This window comes from Taudactylus pleione, unplaced genomic scaffold (assembly GCF_031769625.1).
Source record: "Taudactylus pleione unplaced genomic scaffold, aTauple2 ptg000370l, whole genome shotgun sequence".
Taxonomy (NCBI): Eukaryota; Metazoa; Chordata; class Amphibia; order Anura; family Myobatrachidae; genus Taudactylus; species Taudactylus pleione.
Genome location: NW_028284771.1, coordinates 8,873,673 through 8,896,859, shown reverse-complemented (window position 1 = coordinate 8,896,859; position 23,187 = coordinate 8,873,673). Strand labels below are relative to the sequence as shown.

The 23,187-nt window shown below is 42.8% G+C and overlaps 1 long non-coding RNA gene across 1 annotated transcript in view; it reads right to left on the bottom strand.

Moving 5' to 3' along the window:
• Positions 1–11,559: 11,559 nt before the first annotated feature.
• Positions 11,560–23,187, bottom strand: part of LOC148508374 (uncharacterized) — a 135,452-nt gene continuing 123,824 nt past the window's right edge. The window contains exon 5 of the long non-coding RNA XR_015869594.1: positions 11,560–12,019. This is a non-coding gene — a long non-coding RNA (uncharacterized LOC148508374). The remainder of the gene's footprint in view (positions 12,020–23,187) is intronic.

Here is a 23,187-nt window from a genome sequence, read left to right as displayed (position 1 = left end):
TCATTACCGCTTTTTTCAAGCTTATCACAAAATTCAGTCACACATCCGTGACGTTATCTCACAGACAAGTCTTCCTCATCCGCCATGAGCCAGTCTCATTACTTTTCAATCAGCCCTTGTAAATTAAATTGTACACTCTCATAATCTTGTTAATTGGGCGCATAACATATTTAGCTTTACCAAATAATTAAGTTTGTAACCACAACATTAAGTTTTAGGGGCCTATTCATCAACACTAAAATAATGGTTTTAACTACATTTTCCTTAATTACCGTTATTTTAGTTATCATTAACATCACTGATATCTCCTGGTTAACGCTGCCTGCGTTAATTTCCATTCATCAAATTCCAAAAATTATGTATTTTTGGATTTAGATGTTGTTACTATACGCCATTTTGGTGTATAGCGGGTTACACTTACCTGCTTTCAGCTGGGCAGGTTCTCCTCTGACTCCCTCCGTCGCTCCCTGGACCCTCCTCCAGCTCCAGCTGCTGCTCTGACTGTGTTCTCCCAGCAGAACATAGTAAAGTAAAAAAATAAAAAAGTTTTTCTTTTAAATAAATAAAAAACAACAACCAGGTAGGTGGGGGAGGGGAGAATTACCGCAGCTGTAATCAGTGCTGCGCATGCATCACTTTTGTGAACGTAACGGTGCATGCGCAGCACTGATTACAGCTGCAGTAAGTTAGTGTAGAGAGGGAAAAGTATCTATTTTCTGAAAAACTGTCATCACAAAAATGACAACTTTTTGGAATAGATACCTAGAGAGATGGAATGATGAATTCCTCTGGTAATTAGGTAGAACTCCATGCGAGTTCTAAACCTAATTACCTCCATCACGTTTTAGTGTTCATGAATAGGCCTCTTAGCCTCAAAATAGATTTAGTCAGGCAAAATTATGACAAAATGATAATGCAAGACACTACAGAAATTATAAAGAAAAATGTTAAATTGTACAAGTATATATTTAAAATAAAATAACCTCTCCACACAAATAGTTTTATCCACATATTTGTACCTACCCAAAAAATGCTTATTGATTGCATTATGGTGGAATAAAAAACAATATTCACTTATTTCTGTCATACAAAATAATTCTGAGTAAGAAACATATCAATCAGTTCAAGGAACCAATCACAAACTAAGCTCCATTAGTAGCCATTTAGAAACTGTGGGATCTATTTACTAAGCTTTGGATGAAGATAAATTGAATAGAGATTAAGGGCCTGATTCAGAGCCGCTCGTAAGCGGCCGCTCGTTTGTGCTGAGCGATGTTCGCACAACTGCGCATGCGTATGGGTCGTACTGCGCATGTGCAAACCAGTCATTGCGGTCGGAAATCGTACGCTCGTAAAACAGCGAGGGGCTGCTAATTTCATTGACAGAATGTACCGTTTGTGGGTGGTAAGAGGGGAAGGTGCTTAAAAATGGGGGAGTGGAGATCCGAACGCAGGCGTGCCTAACGGTCAAAAGGGCGTTTAATGGGAGTGCATAATTAGTAAAGGAGCGTCATCGAACACGTCACTTGGTTGTCTTTTAGCCTGAACTGCTCGCAGTGATAGCGGGAAGAAAATCCTACCACAAGCACTGCGAGCAGTTCAGATGCCTTTCGATGTTCCCGATTAATCTAATAAATAATAAGAGATGCACTGCGCATGCATTCCGATGGTCACCACCGGAGGACACAGATTGGAATTGCATGGAAATCCATGGTATTTTGATAGGCGATCCTGGGTGGTGACTGGAGAGTAACTTTCATTGGCAGGCAAGTCGGGGTGTGCCGGTGTCAAGGACTGCATCAGAAAACGCAAGTCCTTTTGCACCAGCAGCCATGTACTGTCAGACATTCTGAGCAATAATAGGGTTGCTCCAATGCCCAATGGTGTGGTTGATGTCCGCTCTATGATGCAACTATTTGCACACCGGTGCAGACTACAGATGCTGGTGGCGAGTGTCTAAGTAGGAAGCCCAACGACTGCGGCATCAGCATAAATCCGCAGTAGCGGTTGCGACAAAAGTTACAGCCACTACTACATTAGCATCCACCTCTGAATCAGACCAAGTATGAGGTGACATTTATAAACAGCATATTTTGTCTGCAAAAAGGTAATATAGGAGGGCTGATTGAAATGTAATGAGACTGATTTTTTTATTCAGAATCAGATGACTCCACAGGATATGAACATTTTTATTTTTCAAAGTACTCCTTCACATTCAATACATTTTTTGCAGTATTTCAAAACCGGCTGAAAGACGTCCAGTAGACTGTTTTATGTTGCAGCTGTGGCATTTTCACTTCATCATCTGTTGAGAACTTCTTTCCGTGCAGTTGTTTTTTCAGGGTTGGGAATGCCCAGAAATCACAGGGTGCTAAGTCCGGGCTATATGGAGGGTGTTCCAGTGCTGTCCCATTAATTTCAGTCAGTGCTGCTAATGCAACAGCAGCAATATGTGGTCGGAGCACAAACCACTGTTTCTTTAGCAAATCTGGTCTTTTCGTCCTCATGGCTCCATGCAAATGTGTTTTCAGGACGTTTACATAGTAGTGACCATTAATGTTCTGTCCACAGGGAACCCAGTGCTGTAGGATCATACAGTACGCATCAAAGAACAACAGAAGCATTACATTACACACCGAAGGAATCGCATGGAATCAGTGGCGTATCTGTAATGGGTGCAGTGTGAATGGCACATGGGCTCCCAGGTCCAGGGGGGCCACGCACCGCACACACTGCACCCATTTTTTTTTTAAACTTTCCTGTGCGTGGTCCCGCGTCGGGTCTCAGCGCTGCTCAGAACACCAGAAAATGGCCGCCGCAGCCATTTTTCCAATGTTCTGCGCATGCGCCGTAGACTCTGGGCATCCGCGGCCATTTACCCGCGTTCTGCGCATGCGCAGTAGACTCTGGGCACACTCTAGTGCCCTGAGTGTACTAAGGCTCCGGTGGTTGGTCAGCCGCGTCAGTCGGCTGCCAGCCACAATGGAGAGAGCAGGGGGCCCCGCACGGTGAGTGCACATTTGGCCCCCTCCTCTCTTAAGACGCCCCTGCACCGAATTATTTGGGCGGAGGCAAATTTGCGTGTTTCCATACACTGGACGGCTGTTTGGATTCCGGATCATAATAACGAATTAACGTATCATCCCACCTCACAATCAATGTCAGGAAATCGGGTATCTTGTCCAACATTTGAAACGGTGTTCTTGCACAATTCAACTAATAGTCGCATCAGCTCTTCTGTGAGATTTATGGGTACCCACCTGGCACAAATGCAATGCATTTTCAATTACTTTGTCACAATATGCTGAACCCGTTTGCATGAGATGCCAAGTGAAGCCGAAAGATTGCGTAAAGATAATCTTCTGTCATTTTGCAACATATCTGCAGCTTTGGCAATGTTGATATCTGTACCCACAGTGGATGGTCTCCCAGAATGCATTTAGTCAGTCACTCGCGTATTACCCTCTTTGAAGTGCTTCCACCACTGAAATACTGAAGCACAGCTAATTGTTTCTCCACCATATGCTTGTAGTAACACTTCATGAGTTTCATTACCGCTTTTTTCAAGCTTATCACAAAATTCAGTCACACATCCGTGACGTTATCTCACAGACAAGTCTTCCTCATCCGCCATGAGCCAGTCTCATTACTTTTCAATCAGCCCTTGTAAATTAAATTGTACACTCTCATAATCTTGTTAATTGGGCGCATAACATATTTAGCTTTACCAAATAATTAAGTTTGTAACCACAACATTAAGTTTTAGGGGCCTATTCATCAACACTAAAATAATGGTTTTAACTACATTTTCCTTAATTACCGTTATTTTAGTTATCATTAACATCACTGATATCTCCTGGTTAACGCTGCCTGCGTTAATTTCCATTCATCAAATTCCAAAAATTATGTATTTTTGGATTTAGATGTTGTTACTATACGCCATTTTGGTGTATAGCGGGTTACACTTACCTGCTTTCAGCTGGGCAGGTTATCCTCTGACTCCCTCCGTCGCTCCCTGGACCCTCCTCCAGCTCCAGCTGCTGCTCTGACTGTGTTCTCCCAGCAGAACATAGTAAAGTAAAAAAATAAAAAAGTTTTTCTTTTAAATAAATAAAAAACAACAACCAGGTAGGTGGGGGAGGGGAGAATTACCGCAGCTGTAATCAGTGCTGCGCATGCATCACTTTTGTGAACGTAACGGTGCATGCGCAGCACTGATTACAGCTGCGGTAAGTTAGTGTAGAGAGGGAAAAGTATCTATTTTCTGAAAAACTGTCATCACAAAAATGACAACTTTTTGGAATAGATACCTAGAGAGATGGAATGATGAATTCCTCTGGTAATTAGGTAGAACTCCATGCGAGTTCTAAACCTAATTACCTCCATCACGTTTTAGTGTTCATGAATAGGCCTCTTAGCCTCAAAATAGATTTAGTCAGGCAAAATTATGACAAAATGATAATGCAAGACACTACAGAAATTATAAAGAAAAATGTTAAATTGTACAAGTATATATTTAAAATAAAATAACCTCTCCACACAAATAGTTGTATCCACATATTTGTACCTACCCAAAAAATGCTTATTGATTGCATTATGGTGGAATAAAAAACAATATTCACTTATTTCTGTCATACAAAATAATTCTGAGTAAGAAACATATCAATCAGTTCAAGGAACCAATCACAAACTAAGCTCCATTAGTAGCCATTTAGAAACTGTGGGATCTATTTACTAAGCTTTGGATGAAGATAAATTGAATAGAGATTAAGGGCCTGATTCAGAGCCGCTCGTAAGCGGCCGCTCGTTTGTGCTGAGCGATGTTCGCACAACTGCGCATGCGTATGGGTCGTACTGCGCATGTGCAAACCAGTCATTGCGGTCGGAAATCGTACGCTCGTAAAACAGCGAGGGGCTGCTAATTTCATTGACAGAATGTACCGTTTGTGGGTGGTAAGAGGGGAAGGTGCTTAAAAATGGGGGAGTGGAGATCCGAACGCAGGCGTGCCTAACGGTCAAAAGGGCGTTTAATGGGAGTGCATAATTAGTAAAGGAGCGTCATCGAACACGTCACTTGGTTGTCTTTTAGCCTGAACTGCTCGCAGTGATAGCGGGAAGAAAATCCTACCACAAGCACTGCGAGCAGTTCAGATGCCTTTCGATGTTCCCGATTAATCTAATAAATACCGGAGATGACGTGTGATGCGAACGGCAAAGGGGCGTCTGTACAAAATAGTGAGCGCATTTTTCGGATGCTCGCTCAGACATAGAGGCGTCAACACACCGCAAAGAGCAAGCGCTCAATTTAAATATCCCGCCCCTTTTTAAGAATGAGCGTCCGCTAATAGCGTCCGGGTCTGAATCAGGCCCTAAGTCCCAACCAATCAGCTCCCACCTGTCATTTTTCAGCCTGTAAAGTGACAGTTAGGAGTTGATTGGCTGGTACTTTATCTCTGTTCACTTTATCTCCATCCAAGGCTTAGTAAATAGACCCCTGTGACACCTCCTGTCCCTCCAATGGTTTTCTTTTAGGGCCAGGGAATTTGTCACTCAATTATCACATTTCCTGTATAGATTAGGATAAAGCTATGAAAGCAATGTTTAAATAAATCAGGAGACCTTCCTTCCAACCCCAAAGAAAATTCATTCACATTTGCAGACTCCAACGGTGGGATTATTCGAAATTTTCAGCATGTCACCTGATAAATGTGGGTACGGTTCGTTGGGTGAATCAGGGGTGCATCATTTTCTGGCCAAATATTGAATTTTTGTGTTAGATTTTTTACCAATTTTGTACTTTAAACTCTTAGAACATAAGTTCAGTGAAGTGACAGTTGAGACTTCTGTTATCACGTTCTAATCTTCCTCCTAGAATGCTGCTTTATAGTGAAGTTTTTTTTATTAATGAGAGCTGCAGATTCTGTATACATTTGTATACTAATAGGATTGAAAGTTCAGCCTTTGGTTCTTACTGTGCAGGAGTATATAGTGGCCACAGGGGCGTAGGGAGGACGGTTTCACCGGATCGCGAGCTCCAGGCACCGTAGTTGCCAGCGGGCATTCTGAAGTTGGACTCTGGAAGCAGCTGTCAAATAGCTGACGGCCTGCCGAGTCCGTGTCCAGCTTGCCAGGTGCTGTGGATACAGAGCAGCAGCAGCTTCAGTCCTGCCTTCCTGCCATGAGACTCTGTGGTCAGAGGAGCTTGTGTTGAGCCCTGATTGGTGGAGCTCAGCGCATGCTCATCTGACCCCAGCAGAGGGCAGGGCTACACAGCATGGTGAAATCAGGCGTACGTTAACTGATGGGAATCTATCCTGTGACATGGAGGAAGAAGCTGCCTGGTCCACATAAAGGTGAGAGAGGTACCACAGTTATGTTTATGACCCTCCCTGTCTGTATGTGTGTATATTTCTGTGTTACCCTCCCTGCTTGTATGTGTGTATATGTCGATGTGTGATCCTCCCTGCCTGTATGTGTGACTCTGCCTGTATATGTGTATATGTCTATGTGTGACCCTCCCTGCCTATATGTGTGTATATGTCTATGTGTGACCCTCCCTGCCTGTATGTGTGTATATGTCTATGCTTGACCCTCCCTGCCTGTATGTGTGACCCTGCCTGTATGTGTGTATATGTCTATGCTTGACCCTCCCTGCCTGTATGTGTGACCCTGCCTGTATGTGTGTATATGTCTATGCATGACCCTCCCTGCCTATATGTGTGTATATTATTATTATTATTATCGTTTATTTATATGGCGCCACAAGTGTTCCGCAGCGCCTTACAAGGTACATATCCAAAAAGTGACTTACAGTAAAATACAATACAATGAAGGACAAGGACATGGATAATATACATTGATACATAGGTGGCCAAAACACCCACATAAGCAGCAAAGCATAGGCACCAAGTGTTAGGTGTCCTAATGGTGAGTAAGAGGTAGATGAACATATAGTAAGGAGAAGCACAAGAGGGTAGAGGGCCCTGCTCGCAAGAGCTTACATTCTCAAGGGGAGGGGCAGACAGATGGGTGTGATACAGTTGGGGAAGACAGGGAGGAGGGAGCATGTAGTAGCATCTTAGGATGAGAGCTGGAAAGCGTTGATGAAGTAGTGGGTCTTGAGAGCCCGTTTGAAGGATTGTAGAGAGGTGGAGAGTCTGATGGGGAGAGGGAGAGAGTTCCAGAGGTGGGGAGCGGCACGGGCAAAGTCTTGGAGGCGGGAGTGGGAGGAAGTAATCAGCTGGCATGAGAGGAGGTGTGCATTTGTTGAACGAAGAGGGCGGACAGGAAAGTGAAGGGAGATGAGGTCAGAGATGTAAATGGGAGAGGAGTGTGTGAGGGCTTTGTAAGTGAGTGTGAGAACCTTGAATTGGGCTCTGAAGGGGAAGGGGAGCCAGTGGAGGGCTTGCAGGAGAGAGGAGGCAGATGTAGAGCGTTTGGAGAGGAAGATAAGCCGTGCAGCAGCATTAAGGATAGACTGGAGAGGAGCGAGATGGGAATTGGGGAGGCCAGATAGGAGAAGGTTACAGTAATCCAATCTTGAGATGACCAGTGAGTGTATTAACGTCTTAGTTGCATCCTGGGTGAGAAAGGGTCTGATCCTGGAAATATTTTTAAGATGGAAATGACAGGACTGTGAGAGGTTCTGGATATGTGGTTTAAAGGAGAGGGAGGAGTCCAGGATAACTCCAAGACAGCGCACTTTGGGGCTAGAGGAGATAGTTGTGCCGTCAATTGATAAAGAAAGAGTGGGAGGTGAGGTTATGTGGGAGGGTGGGAAGATGATCATCTCAGTCTTAGACATATTAAGTTTAAGAAATCGCTGGGACATCCAGGAAGATATAGCAGAAAGACAGTTGGAGATCCGAGTGAGGAGAGAGGGAGAGATGTCAGGGGAGGAAAGGTAGATCTGAGTGTCGTCAGCATAAAGATGATAATGGAGGTCAAAAGAGCTGATGAGTTCACCTAGAGAGGATGTATAGAGGGAGAAATGGAGTGGTCCAAGAACAGAACCTTGGGGAACACCTACTGTGAGAGGATGTGGGGGGGAAGATAGGCCATGAGAGGAGACAGAGAAGGATCGATCAGAAAGGTAGGAGGATAGCCAGGAGAGGGCAGTGTCACGTAGACCAAGGGAGTGAAGGATTTGCAGCAGGAGAGGGTGGTCCACAGTGTCAAAAGTAGCAGAAAGGTCAAGGAGAATGAGTAGAGAGTAGTGGCCTTTGGATTTGGCAGCAAGGAGGTCATTGCTGACTTTAGTGAGGGCAGTTTCTGTGGAGTGGAGAGAACGGAAGCCAGACTGAAAAGGGTCAAGGAGGGAGTGGGAGGAAAGAAAGCTGGTAAGGCGGTTGTAAACAATACGCTCAAGGAGTTTGGATGCAAAAGGGAGCAGAGAGATGGGTCGGTAGTTGGCGAGAGTGTTAGGATCAAGAGTAGGTTTTTTAAGAATGGGGGAGACAAGGGCATGTTTGAATGCAGAAGGGACAGTGCCAGATGAGAGGGAGAGATTGAGGATGTGGGCAAGATGGGAACAGGCACAGGGAGAGAGGTAGCGGAGGAGACGTGAAGGGATAGGGTCAAGGGGGGAGGTGGAAGGGGGGGAGGACTGGATAAGGGCCATGACTTCCTCTCCAGATACAGGGGAGAAGGATGTTAGTGTAGGTAAAATGGAAGGGGAGGGATGACTCGGGAAAGGAGGAGGTGTAGTGCTGGGTGACTGGTGGGATATGATATCCTGACGTATGGAGTCAATTTTAGATGTGAAGTAGGAAGCAAAGTCAAGGGCAGAGAGCAAGGAGGGAAGGCGAGGAGGGGGTGGGCAGAGGAGGGAGTTCAGGGTGGTGAAGAGACGCTGCAGATTTGAGGATTGAGAGGAGATGAGGTGCTTGAAGTATGTGTTTAGAAAGGGAAAGGGCAGCACTGTAGGATGAGAGCATAAATTTGAAATGGAGAAAATCTGCCTTAGAGCGTGACCTTCTCCACTGTCGCTCGGCGGTTCGGGAACACTTTTGCAGATATCTGGTGCATTTGGAATGCCAGGGTTGAAGTGTGGATCTGCGAGGGTGAGTAGCGATCGCTGGAGCAACAAAGTCCAGAGCAGAAGTAAGGGAGGTATTGTATAGGGAAGCAGCTTGTTCAGGGCAGGAGAGAGAGAGCAAAGGAGAAAGAAGCGAGTCAAGTAGGGAAGAAAAGGATACGGTGTCGATAGCCTCAATGTTACGCCTAGTGATAGTGGCCTTGGGAGCTAGAGGGGGGGAAGGGGAGAGGGATAGGTTAAAAGAGAGAAGGTGATGGTCAGAGAGGGGGAATGGGGAATGGGAATAATCAGAAATATCACAACGGTGAGTAAAGACCAGATCAAGCGAATGCCCACTCACATGGGAGGGTGAGGAGGTCCATTGGGAGAGACCAAATGAGGATGTGAGGGTGAGAAGTTTGGAAGCAGAGAGTTCAGTGGGGATGTCAATTGGAATATTGAAGTCACCTAAGATAATGGAGGGAAGGTCTGAGGAGAGAAAGTGAGGGAGCCAGGAAGCAAAGTTGTCAAGGAATTTGGAGGGATTGCCAGGGAGATGGTAAATGATAGCTACTCGCAGGTGTACTGGTTGGAAAAGACGTATAGTATGAACCTCAACTGTAGAGAATGTAAGGGATGGTTCAGGGGGTATAAGTTGGTAGGTGTAACCAGGGGATAGAAGGACGCCAACACCACCACCATGGCGACCCTCAGGCCGAGGGGTGTGAGAAAAGGTGAGGCCCCCAGAGGAGAGAGCTGCAGCAGAAGTGGTGTCAGAGGGTGAAATCCAGGTTTCAGTAATGGCTAGGAGATGCAAGTTGTTGGAGATGAAAAGGTCATGGGTGGGAACCAGTTTATTACAGACTGATCTGGCATTCCAGAGGGCACAGGATAAAGTGACAGTGTTTGTGGGAGAGATGTGAATGAGATTTTCAGGATTACTGTAACGAGTATGTGAGATTGATTTTGGGGACCGAGATGAACAGATGTCTATGTGTGACCCTCCCTATCTGTATGTGTGTATATGTCTATGCATGACCCTCCCTGCCTGTATTTGTGACCCTGTCTGTATGTGTGTATATGTCTATGTGTAACCCTCCCTGCCTGTATGTGTGACCCTGCCTGTATGTGTGTATATGTCTATGCGTGACCCTCCCTGCCTCTATGTGTGACCCTGCCTGTATGTGTGTATATGTCTATGTGTGATCCTGCCTGTATGTGTGTATATGTCTATGCGTGACTCTCCCTGCCTCTATGTGTGACCCTGCCTGTATGTGTGTATATGTCTATGTGTGACCCTGCCTGTATGTGTGTATATGTATATGTGTGACCCTCCCTGTCTGTATGTGTGACCCTGTGTGTATGTGTGTATATGTCTATGCGTGACACTCCCTGCTTGTATGTGTGACCCTGCCTGTATGTGTGACCCTGTCTGTATGTGTGTATATGTCTATGCATGACCCTCCCTGCCTGTATGTGTGGCCCTGCCTGTATGTGTGACCCTGCCTGTATGTGTGTATATGTCTATGCGTGACCCTCCCTGCCTCTGTGTGTGACCCTGCCTGCATGTGTGTATATGTCTATGCGTGACCCTCCCTGCCTGTATGTGTGGCCCTGCCTGTATGTGTGACTCTGCCTGTATGTGTGTATATGTCTATGCATGACCCTCCCTGCCTCTGTGTGTGACCCTGCCTGTATGTGTGTATATGTCTATGTGTGACCCTGCCTGTATGTGTGTATATGTCTATGTGTGACCCTCCCTGCCTGTATGTGTGTATATGTTTATGTGTGACCCTCCCTGTCTGTATGTGTGACCCTGCCTGTATGTGTGTGTATGTCTATGTGTGACCCTCCCTGCCTGTATGTGTGTATATGTATACAGTATGTGTGACCCTCCCTGTCTGTATGTATGACCCTGCCTGTATGTGTGTACATGTCTATGCGTGACCCTCCCTGCCTGTATGTTTGTATATGTATATGTGTGACCCTCCCTGTCTTTATGTGTGACCCTGAATGTGTGTGTGTATATGTCTATGCATGACCCTCCCTGTCTGTATGTGTGACCTTGCCTGTATATGTGTATATGTCTATGTGTGACCCTCCCTGCATGTATGCGTGTATGTGTCTATGTGTTTTCCTCCCTGCCTGTATGTGTGACCCTGCCTGTATGCCTGTGTGTGTATGTATGTATGTATGACACTGCCTGTATGTGTGTGTGTATGTATGCATGTGTAACCCTGTCTGTATGTATATGTATATATATATATATATATATATAAAAGTCCAGGAATGATGATGTTTGTCCATGAAAACTTACGTTTTGCCTCTTCCTGAGTCCCGTTTTTTTGTGGGAAAAATCCAAACTTGGAGTGGAAGTATGAACTAATCTGAACCTGCTCATCTCTAAAGATACTGGATCAGAACCTCTATATACCCCTGCCTGTACCTTCTAAAACCCTTCCTATAAACCTCTAAGGATGACACTAATTTGCGTACACAGTCATACAGTAAATAAAGACTTAGACCTGGAATCTGTGGTTCCAAAGCACAAGTGTTATTCAAGTAAAAGTTCAGACAGTTACACGCAATTGATCCAGACACAATTTAGGTGCAAAATAAATTATTCAGACCCAAGTACAGTATACATACGCAGCGCTTCCGGACCCGGAGATAGGCATCAGCAAGAGACCCCTATTCATTCAGCACAAAGACTAAGAACCCAGCATTTGAGCACACATATTTATACCCCCCAGAATAAACAGGACAATAGAGAAGTTTGTTGCTGATGTCATTGGTTCCCAGGGGAGAAGCATCTGTTACAGAGCATTTAACAGGCTGGTTCAATAGACTCTCCCTGCCTCTAACAGCTGGGGATCTTTCCCTTCCCGCCCCCTGCAACATCCTAACAGTTGTTCATGAAATATACATTTTGTTGCTTGTAGGCTCTGCGATCCATAACTCGAGAATGCATGATGCGATCTCCCCACCGATAACACCGGAATACTGTAAAAAGAGTACGCATCAGTACAAAACCAAACACGACTTGTTTAGCATGTATAAAACCTTAGTTATCAAATATTTTTATTTCTCAGCATTTAAACTAACTGAACCAACTTAAATCATATACTTTAAAGCTTGTTAAACCTTATGTGTGAATATGTAATGTGTGAGTATTTGGGGTTTGATATAAGGACGCTAGTTAACTTGGGGCAGATGCGTGCGCATAAAGCTAATAAAACAGCGGTTTCATACAAAGTCCTATGCATTCACTAATATGCGACTAGTTAACAGCGCAATTGTGCGTATTAATGTGTGTATGAGAAATGGTGAAAGATGCAATCGCATGGTGCTAATAGTATTATCGCCACATGTACTAAAATGTTAGTTTATCTGAAATGGCGCTTAGGCGGCCATTTGCAAAATGGCGTCTTGCAATCTCATTTTCAAGATGGCGTCTTGCAGCCAGTCGCAAGATGGCATCGTCGCAATTAAATTTTAAACTGAACTTGTCTCAGCCAATTATTCAGCTTCGACATCTCTAATATATATATATATATATAGATATAGATATATATATATATATATATATATATATATATACATACATATACACATAAACACGGCACTGAGGGGGCCAGAATGATTTTATGTTGCCTCCCCCACTAACATAAAATTGTTCCATCGTCCCTGATTGTGGCATACCACTAACTATGTTTTTTACATTAAAACATTCTGAGCTGTTCAAGGGCGTGAAAAATAAATGATATATATAACTTATTATGCTTTAATTTAAAATAAACTTTTATATATCCCTTTAAAATGGAATGTAGTCAGCAACCCGGCGTGCGGGATGCTGACGGTCTAAATACCGCTGCTGGAATCCCGACAGCATCAGGATCCTGGCTCCATTTTCCCGACCACCGGCATCCCAAAGGTAAGTAACAGGGGTTAGGAGAGGGTTAGGTTTAGGGTTAGGGGTTAAGGTTAGGCAATAGGGAGAGGGTTAGGGTTAGGCACTAAGGGGGAGGGTTAGGTTTAGGATGCTGTGAGGAGGAGGTTAGGTTTAGGCACTATGGGGGGGAGGTTAGGTTTAGGCACCGGGGAGGGTTAGGGTAGGGGTTAGGGTTAGTGGTTACCTACCGCTGTCAGGATTTTCACTGTAGGGATGCCGCTGTCTGTATTCTGACCAATGGCATCCTGACTGCCGGTAACTCATACCCAACCCTATTTTGGGGATGTCAAACAATATCTATGCTTTCTGCCATCCTGTTGCGTAGATGACGGGAGAGGGATGGCATTTATTAGACATTGTCATCTAAACAAATTTCATATAAACTGCAATATCTTCTTTGTCACTGAAATTTGTCAAGACATTGAGAAGACAGCTTAACTATGTAGGTGGATAAACCATATTATTAACCAACATACCTCTCCTCATACCAACATACATCTCTTCACTTATCTCAAAATATCTCCCAACCTGACCTCTTTGCTCTGCACAAGATCTGCGTCTCTCATCCACATGCATTACTTGCTCCCATTCAAGATTACAGTACTTTTTTTGGGCTGCACCCACTCAGTGGAATGCCCTCCCATGCACAATAAGACTTTGCTCTAGTCTTCAAACCTTCAAGCATTCCCTGAAACTCACCTCTTCAGATTCCAGAACCGCCCACATAAACTTCATAGCTTCCCTGTCTATTTACATATCCTCTTACAGTCCACACATAACCTCACACATTTTCTTTCTTCACTTTCACATCCTCTTAACCTTAGGCAAAAATTTCTGTGTGATTGGATCATACAGCCTACCAAGAACTTCTGCAATCTGGCTGGACCAATATGCTATATGTAGCACCTACCCTTGTGTATCAATGCCTATTTCCCTATAGAAACATAGAATTTGACAGCAGATAAGAATCACTTGGACCATCCAGTCTTCCCCTTTTCATGTATCCTTTAGGCAACTTCAACCCTATTTGCTCCTTACGTCTCAAAATTAATATGCCTAGCCCAAGCGTGTTTAAATTGTTTCACCGTTTTAGCTTCAACCACATCTGATGGGAGGCTATTCCACTTATCCACTGTAGATTGTGAGCTTGTGAGCAGGGCCCTCACCTGTATGTCTGCCTGTTATTATTACCCAGTTTTGTACTATTAATGTTTCCAATTGTAAAGGAATATGTTGCACTATATAAGAAAATGTTAATAAATAAATATTAAACAGCATAGGGTGTTCATATCACCTCATACAGCAGAATGTGGGGCTGGCACAGGGCAGCTCAGTGTGACAGAAGGAAGTATGGGATACATAGCATGGAGAGGAAGTGATGGAATCACTGGCTGTCTTGGGTACCACTACAGCCAGAAATGTCCCTGAAGAACACTTTAAATATTATAACCCCACCCCTCCCCCTCTCCTTAAATTCTAAAAATTTCAGGGGCTTTCTGAGGTCTTAAAGGAAAAATAACAGTGAATGCACAAAAGTCTGAGCCAGTTAATGGACCATTATTTGTGTTGGGTAATAGATAAGTAACTGTGAAAGACTGTTTTCAAAGGCCCAGTGCTGCTAAACGATGCAAGGCTTTGTAAGCTTGTTACGTTCTTTTAAATAATGCAGTGAGCACAGAGTACAACAAAAATGCCTCTGGAGGAAATGATTTGGATGGCACTTGGGTGGGGGAGGCATCAGGTTCTGTTTGTTTAGGTTAGCATGTGTAAGGTGAGCCCTTCCAGCCCTCATCACCAGGGCTGTGATTAAAACTTTGCCTGTCTGAACAAAGTGTTAGGTGTGCATTCTCTTCACCTTGCTGTCAATCTTTCAGCGAGCTAGTTTGCAGGTTGTGATAGAAGCCGTGTTCCCACTTTGAGAACACGGGAGATAGAATGTGCCTTAGCAAATTAAACTGGATGCAAGATAGAGCTTTGTCTTTTAACTTTCTGCTCGTAAGTGACAAACGTGAGTGCTGCCACAGTATACAAAGCACTTTTCTACAGCTTCTCAAATTCCCACTTGATCATTTCTATTGTCATTTTATTTGTGGAATATTCCACTCAGTTTGCATATACTTATTTTGTATCCACTTAGAATATATTTACGTTTCCCTAGTTTGCAAATAATATGCCCTCTTCCTAAACCATAGTTATTTCACGCAGTTTTCTGTACTCAGCTATAATACAATAAACACCCAAATATGATAAACAAGAGTGTTGTTTTACCCTTTAAGTTATAATACACAGTGGAGTCTGTGCAATGAGTATAAGTAAATATAAATGTGTTAGCCTTAAATTTGAAATGCTATCTGCCATATAAAACATTTTTGTAACAATACATTTTGATGACGTGAACGCAGAACTATACAGCCATTATTATTATTATTATCCTTTATTTATATGGTGCCACAAGTGTTCCGCAGCGCCTTACAAAGTACATAAACAATAATTTGACAAGTGACTTTAGCTGCATACACACGTAAAGATTTTCTGTCCAACCATCCAACTAGTTGCTTGGTTGGATTGAAAATCTGGTAAGGTCTGAAAGGAAATGACAATCAGCAATTTGCTCCCAAACGTCGGAAAATGGACAAAAACTGTTGTTTGAACAAATCGTTAAGATCAAACATTAAACAAACTTGTCTGTCGACCATTTTCATCTGTTTTCTGGCATTTAGGAGCAAATTGCTGATCATCAAGTTCGATGGTTGGACAGAAAATCTTTAGGTGTGTAGTATCCAGCCTTACAGTACAATATAGGACAAGGACATGGATAATATATATTGCTACATTAGTGCCCATAAAACCTAGATATGCAACAGAGTGTAAGAAACCAAGTGTTTTGCAGCGCCTTACAAAGCACATAATCAAATAATAAGACAAGTGACTTACAGAACAGTACAATATAGGACAAGGACATGGATAATATATATTGCTACATTAGTGACCATAACACCTAGATATGCAACAGAGCGTAAGCAACCAAGTGTTAGGTGCCCTGGTGGGGGGGTAGAAAGTAGATGAAAGTAAAGTAAGGAGAAGCACAAGAGGGTAGAGGCCCTGCCCGTAAGAGCTTACATTCTAAAGGTGTAGTTCTAATCTTGGCTTTACATACAACGCTGGTTTCTTGTTAAGTAAGGTGATGTTACATAAAAAAAGCAATAGATAAATAGGGCTATATTCAGAGTTTGATGCAAACGGAGTCGCAAAATGCATCTGAAATAATGTTGTATTTTTACCACCTATTCAGCAGTGTTCCCTCCACTTTACATACCGGTGCCAGATGCAGCCAAAATATGATGGGAGATGTGGCTTCACTGTGAGTACAAAAAATACTAAAAATTGTACTACACAATGTTATCACATTACATTTAATGGCTGAATATTACAGATAATAAGCATTGAAGTGGTTGGAGCATCTGAAATGAGAAGCGAACGGGGCACAAATATAAAATGTTATTTCTTTTTATGACAACACTTGAAAAAAACATGCAAGCTTCCACTTCCCCAACTGAGTGTGTAGCATTATTTATTTGTGTGCACTGAAGTGTAGGTTGACTTTTAAAACAGGGTCACAGCAGTTTTACTGTGTTAGCATAAATGAGTGTGTTTGTCAGGTTAGTGAAAAATGAGACGCAGACATCATAATTAGTATGCAACTTTCACCAGGATTGTAGCACCCGCAAGTCAGACCCCCCCAGCCAGCTAAGAAGCTGATTCATTACGGATCGCTACTACGATTGCAATAGCGATTGCGCACGCAGTCTCACTGCGATAGTAAGCTAATCCACTGTGAATGCTATGCCATCACAGCACAGCATAAGGACGCCCTGTTTACCTTACACACATCCGTAATCCTAAATAAGATTGCAAAACCATCGGTAATATCAAGTACAATCGTAGCCTCACGCAAACTTGCACAAGCTCTGACCTAACTCAGGAATTGCTATCCTCGTCGCACGCTATGAGTACTCAAGCTGCGTATGGCATCGCAGTGGATAATTTATGCACACCCATGCAATGGCGTTCAAACACATTGGCCCGTCTGCGTTTCAAAGACCTCCCCCACTCGTCACCTCCCATGATGGGCACTTCCTGGCAATGACTCTGCGATGGGTCTGCGTAGTCACTGAAGTCGCAGTACCGATCGCAGTGGCTGGTTCGCACATGCACACTACGATGCATAAACATACGCAGAAAGCAACAATTGGGCGATTGCTTGCGTAATCGCAGTTGCAGTCCGTAATGAATAAGGACCTAAGTCTGCAACTTTTAGCTTGTCATTTTAGTCACAATTGGCAACTACATACACAGCACACCATTACTTTACTTTGGCTACGTCTGCGTTGCCACTACCCACATCTACACACCAATTTCAGTCCTAGTCCTGTCCCTCTTGCAATACACAGTTGCATGTCCGGCATACATCTGAAAAAAGACAAACATGTGACTTAAAAAAATTAAAATTACAGCCAAAAAAATCTAAATGTCTCATTTCAGTCACCTCTCCACTTACGACTGATGGGGCATAGTTGGACTGTAATGGGAGCTTTCTCACTTAGGGCATGATTCAGAGGTGCACGCAAATCCTGTCGTGATTCCATACGCAGCAGTTCTGCGAAAATATCCTAATGATTGAGCTGATGTCTTGTGCACAGAGACGCCCAACTCTGGTGTCTCATATCTGTCGTTTGAGTACAAAAGACAAAGCATCAGTAAATTGGTTGCACATTGAACATCTGAACAACCCTATGCTGTCTTATGGTGCATACACATGGGATGATCGTCAACGACAACAATATCATTGAACGATCTCCTGGGTGTGCTGGATGATCGATATCGATCATCCAGCACCCATTGTGCAGCTTGGCGCGTGTACAATAGCCAAATATCATTCTACTATGACCGACATTGACAATGCGTCCACCTTTGAACCAGGCCTTTAGAGCAAATTGTATAGGACCTGCACTGTATAAACAGCAATACCATGGGGTTCACAATGAGAGAAACAATGCACAGTTATTACACCAGATGTCATATGTAAATGACAATCAATATAAAAAAGATGTAAACTAACAACATAAGAGAAATAGATATCATATAAATATGTGTAGAAATTTTATATAGCTGAGAGAAGAGGTAATATGGATTCACTGTATAATGCAAAAAGTGCTAAACAATATAAACAAGGTATCGAATGCTGATAACAGAGTTCCAAAATTAATTCAAATAAAATGTAATTTTACATGTATGGTTTTTAAGCCAGAACTCAAGAGTCCCTAGAGTGATTGTAATCTAGAGTGATGATAATAACTCCCCAATGTTATATCGTGGCGGGTTAATGGTGCTTTTTCGCTAAAGAGTAGATCCGTCCCTAGCATCAGGAATGTAGCCTTAGGTAGCAAAGAGATGGTGGTCACCTGTGTGGCCAAATTCACTCCCTCTTTGAAGATAAACCAAATAGCGAACTCATAGCATCAACCAAATGAGGTGTCAGCTGTCTTACCCCATATTGAAGCAATCTCTAAGCTGCTAAGATCGTTGCGTTTCCATATCTATTTTTGTATGCTTAAAACTCTACCAGCACACATTTGTGAATGAGATTACCAGGGTTTCTGGTGAGATTAATTTGTGGAACTAAGATGAATAGAGTGTAGCGATGGTGCGGACACCTGAGCAAGGAAGGGAACCTGTAGGAGGTGGCCAGGGATGGAGTTAAATGAGATGTGGATCAAGGTGGGGGTGAAGTGCCAGGGAGAGAAATGTGGCCGCAGGTGACCAGTGTCAGATGCACAGGCATGAGAATATATATTAGGCTTAGTGTCACACTCCTATAATTGCAAAGAAGTTTTAGCAAGATAACAAATTTACACAGTGAAGTACAGCACTGAGTGTCATGGGCCCTTCTGCTTTCTGCGGACAACAAATGAGAGATGGGCCAGAGGCAGTGCTGATTTAGTGCTGATATAAAAAAATTACAGAGAGGTCTGATCCCATAAGCAGTGTTAGACGGTCCTTGTTACTGCTGCATTGCAGGGGCCAATGCGCCGCCAGGAAGTGCGCCCGCACACTTTAAGGAAGATACCTGATTAGGAGATATGGGTGCAGAGTCTCTGCTTATCCTTCCTGCTGTAGGCGCCGGTGGCTTCCTCCTGCAGCGTGGAGCCGATGTTGCTTAACAGAACGTATGTTTCACAACGTGGGTCTTGATCACCTGATAAGTGATCAAGCATATTTCACATATTATCCTTATATGGGAGATCCCATTATGCAGAATACAGTGCAACAAAAGATAAATAGTCCTTCTGCCACCACTTGTTTCCCTACTTACTTTGGTGTCTGTGGACTTTCCTCAGTGATTAAGTCTCCTTTCTTTTGGGCATTTATATATATTTTTCCCATCTGCATGTTTGCCATCGTCTCCAACCCCCTTCGCATTTGTTTCCTGTCTTTGACCTCTTGTTGCAAATCTTTGTGTTGTGTACTAGAAGTGTTGGACAGAGGCTGCACAGTTGGAGCATCTCGTAGAGTGTTACCTAGCAGTACTACACTCATTAGTCTCCCACCAGGAACTATGGCCTGCATATACCAGTACTGCAGTTCTCTCACATATTTATTCCAATCACTAACGTTCAGCATCGCCTATTTATCTGGGGTAATTTCCATTGGTATTCTTCATACTTTCTTCTTTATGAGACAGTTCTGCAATATCCGTCTGTCTGGCAATATCATTACTTCCAGGTTTATGACTCGGGAGGTGTAATGCAATAAGGAATCTTTGTCAGCTCGAATATATGCTTTGTCAGTCAATGGGATCACATTTGCTTCAGCCCCCTACTGCACTACTGTACATGTGCAAATGGACACCACTAGGGAGGGATCCTACTGACTCCTCTCCAGAAAATATCTGCAAAATGTAGCCCATAGGCTACAATGGTATTAGCATTCCGGAGCATGGTAAAGTCGCCATTTAAGCAGCCCCCATAGAAACCTATGGGAGCTGCTTCTGCGAACAATAATAAAGAATACACACAGGGGATACTTAATATTTCAGGCAGGGGCATAGGAACCGGGGTGGACAGAGGGAGCAGTTGCCCCCCATGATTTCTGTTGGGTGGGCAAAGACTTTGTTTTACCCTTCCTTGGGCGGAATTCAATTGTTTCCAGCCCCCTTCGTGCCTGACGGAACTATTCAATTGTTGCTCCTGTTGGGCGCAATTAGTTGCCAGCACTCCATTTCAGCTCGCAGCCCCAGGGGGGTGTGAGCTGAAATGGGCGAAAAGTGACCTGTTTGTGCACCCAAACGGCACTTTTAGCGAAAAGCAGTAACAATTGAATAGCGCCCCGCAATCTCCCGTCGCTTTAGATGGGAGATCCGGACCGTGAAAACAATTGAATACCGCCCCTTGAATTCTACACAAAAGTGAATGGGGGTGAATGAAATGAAAATGGGCATGAAGCAACTGTTGTTTCTGTTTACCAAAAATGACGTTATCTTCATAATTCTTCTTGCAAACACTTTTTTTTCTATCTTAGAAGCCTCACTCATTTTGCTTATCACAATTTGCAGTAAGCATAAGCAGACACATGAGACCGGGAAGCTGCACTTCCCATTGACTGTACTTGTAACGACAATATAACAGAGAGAGCGAATGATAGCGGTCTGCGGTTTAAAATGTTAGCAGTAGTCTCATTGTCGCCAGATTGTGGTGTAGACAATGGTTGCCTTCACCGAGGCATAGAGCCAAGGTGCCTGGAGCAGGCTCAAGTCACGGCACTGCTCCCTCCATGCACACACTAACACACATGACACATCACAAATCAATTAAATCATTCCCTTAAAAACTCTACAGTCACTGTTACAACTGTGGGAAAACGAGATACCAAATGCGAGAAAAAGGGGCTTCAGGCCCTATAGTAGTCCTTGGCCTTTTGCCTCCCCCATGAAGAATTTAATTCCTACACCCCTGTTTGCGGGTACCCCTTAAAAATGGATGTTTTTAAGGGATTCCCCGCAAATATGCTCTGATAAATAGGCCACATAACCTCATGAACCACCCACCACCGCCCTCCGTAATCATTCCTTCTGTGCGGGCAGTGTCCTCAGGAGCAGCAGTCACTACTTTAGTCCATCTTCATTCTGTGTCATCTTCCTTTTTCTGTCTGTCTTCCCCATGTGTCTATCTTCTTCATGTGTCCATTTATTTAGAAGCAGTTCTCTCTCCTCTCCTTTGTCCCTCTCTCTCTCTCTCTCTCTCTTTTTCACACACTCTGTTTGCTGTCCCGTCCAAAAATGGTTTCTCTCTAACTTTTATCTCTTTCATCAGAACAGTCTATACCAAATGGTCTCTGTTATCCTGCTCTGTGCTCCAGCTCTCTCTCAAGCATTCAACTATAGTAGGTTTTCATACTGCAGATTGTTATACGGTAATTGTGGTTATAAAACGCCACAAGCACATCCATGTGCATGTAATGAAACCTCCCAGCTTTAATTAGCTACACTGTGCAGCCGGTGTGGGAGCTTAAACTAGTGACCCCAAGAATCGAAGAGAGAAGCCAAAATGAAACCTCCAACCGAGTATGGAATCAAAGTTATGTATTGCTTAATTACAAGCTGAATTTCTTGGCAGTAAACACCAACATTGTCTGCTCAACGGGACAGTACTCTACACATGGTAAAGCTACAATTAAACCTAAATCTGCTATAAATTACTCACATATTGGCACACAACTTAAGCTAAACATTCAATTAGAATTGATTTATAAAAAGGCCCTGCTGTTATAAAGGTCAAAAAGTCAAAAAAATTGTGTGACAAAATTGTTAGAACCCATTCATTATACCACTAAAGATTTATACTAGTTTTATAGGGAGGAATTTGTGGTTACAACAGAAAAATACAATAGAAATGACAATGGATATGTTATTGAGCTTCATTTACAAACTTTTTATTTTATACAAATGTGGCTATTTAATGCAAATACACATTCCAGTTCCTGTACCTAGTTTTGGATGCTTGTGGTTGCATCAAGTTGATTTTTCACCTAAAATATGTCTCTATTGACTTCAATTATGTCTTCTTTTAATGTTGAGAGTGAAGGGACATCAGGAATGTCTTTATACTGAAAATGTGTCACTATTGTACAGTTTAATCATACAGTACCTCCTGAAATTGGAGGTGAACTGATTTCTATAGGAGGCAGAGATGTGGCTATAAGAGATAAAGAGGTGTGACCACAGATCACTGCATACAAATGGACGTATTTGCCCAAAGATATAAAAATTATGTCCCAAAATCCAATTTATGGTGTGGTCTGTATTTGGGCACCTTTCTTGTCTTTTGTCAATTTTGGCATTTATTTTTCAACCAAAATAAAATAATGGTGCATAAATATTTACTTAAATTTTACAGAATAAACTATTTTTTAATTAAATGTAAATGACACTGTGGCAAAAATGATTAAGCTCCCTTTATTAAAGAGCAATAAATCAACGTATTAAGAGTTTTCTTTAGTAAATTTTGTCACAGCGGGTTCTTACTTTACCACATAATTTATCAAGTGCTAAGAAAGTGACGAGGTGTAAGTTTGCTCATTAAAACCACAGCTTCTATATATTTACAGTCTTCTTAAATTATTGCTTGCTTTTATTAGTATGTGCTTTTAATGATGAAAGGCATTGGAAACTCCTAAATTTAAAATATTTACACTACGATTTTATGAATTTATGCACCTTTTAAAATTACTTTCAACTTTTAGAAGCTGAATGGAACCAACATGTTTCATTGCACTGTACAGTTGTAACTGAACTGGATAATTTACTAAAATAGTTGCATTTATTTTCAAAGGTCAGAGAGCACTCTAAACACAAGATCTTAGAAGCTAAAACAAAAAATTGTGTAAGAAGTTCTAGGTTTTGATGGATCTCTGTTGCTCCTGGTTGATAATTTTAAATGTTCAAACCTTATTTTACAGTAAAACTTATATCATAAAATATTAACATTTAGAATTAGCCTTTAAATAAGTGCATGCACTCTGCAATATATAAATATGTTTAACAGATGTTTTATGGTGTATCAAATCATATGACCATAAATTATTGTCTACTGTTGTTTCCACCATCCATCGACAGTAATGGCCCATACCAGGAGGTCCCACTCACATTTAAAAGCTACAGTGG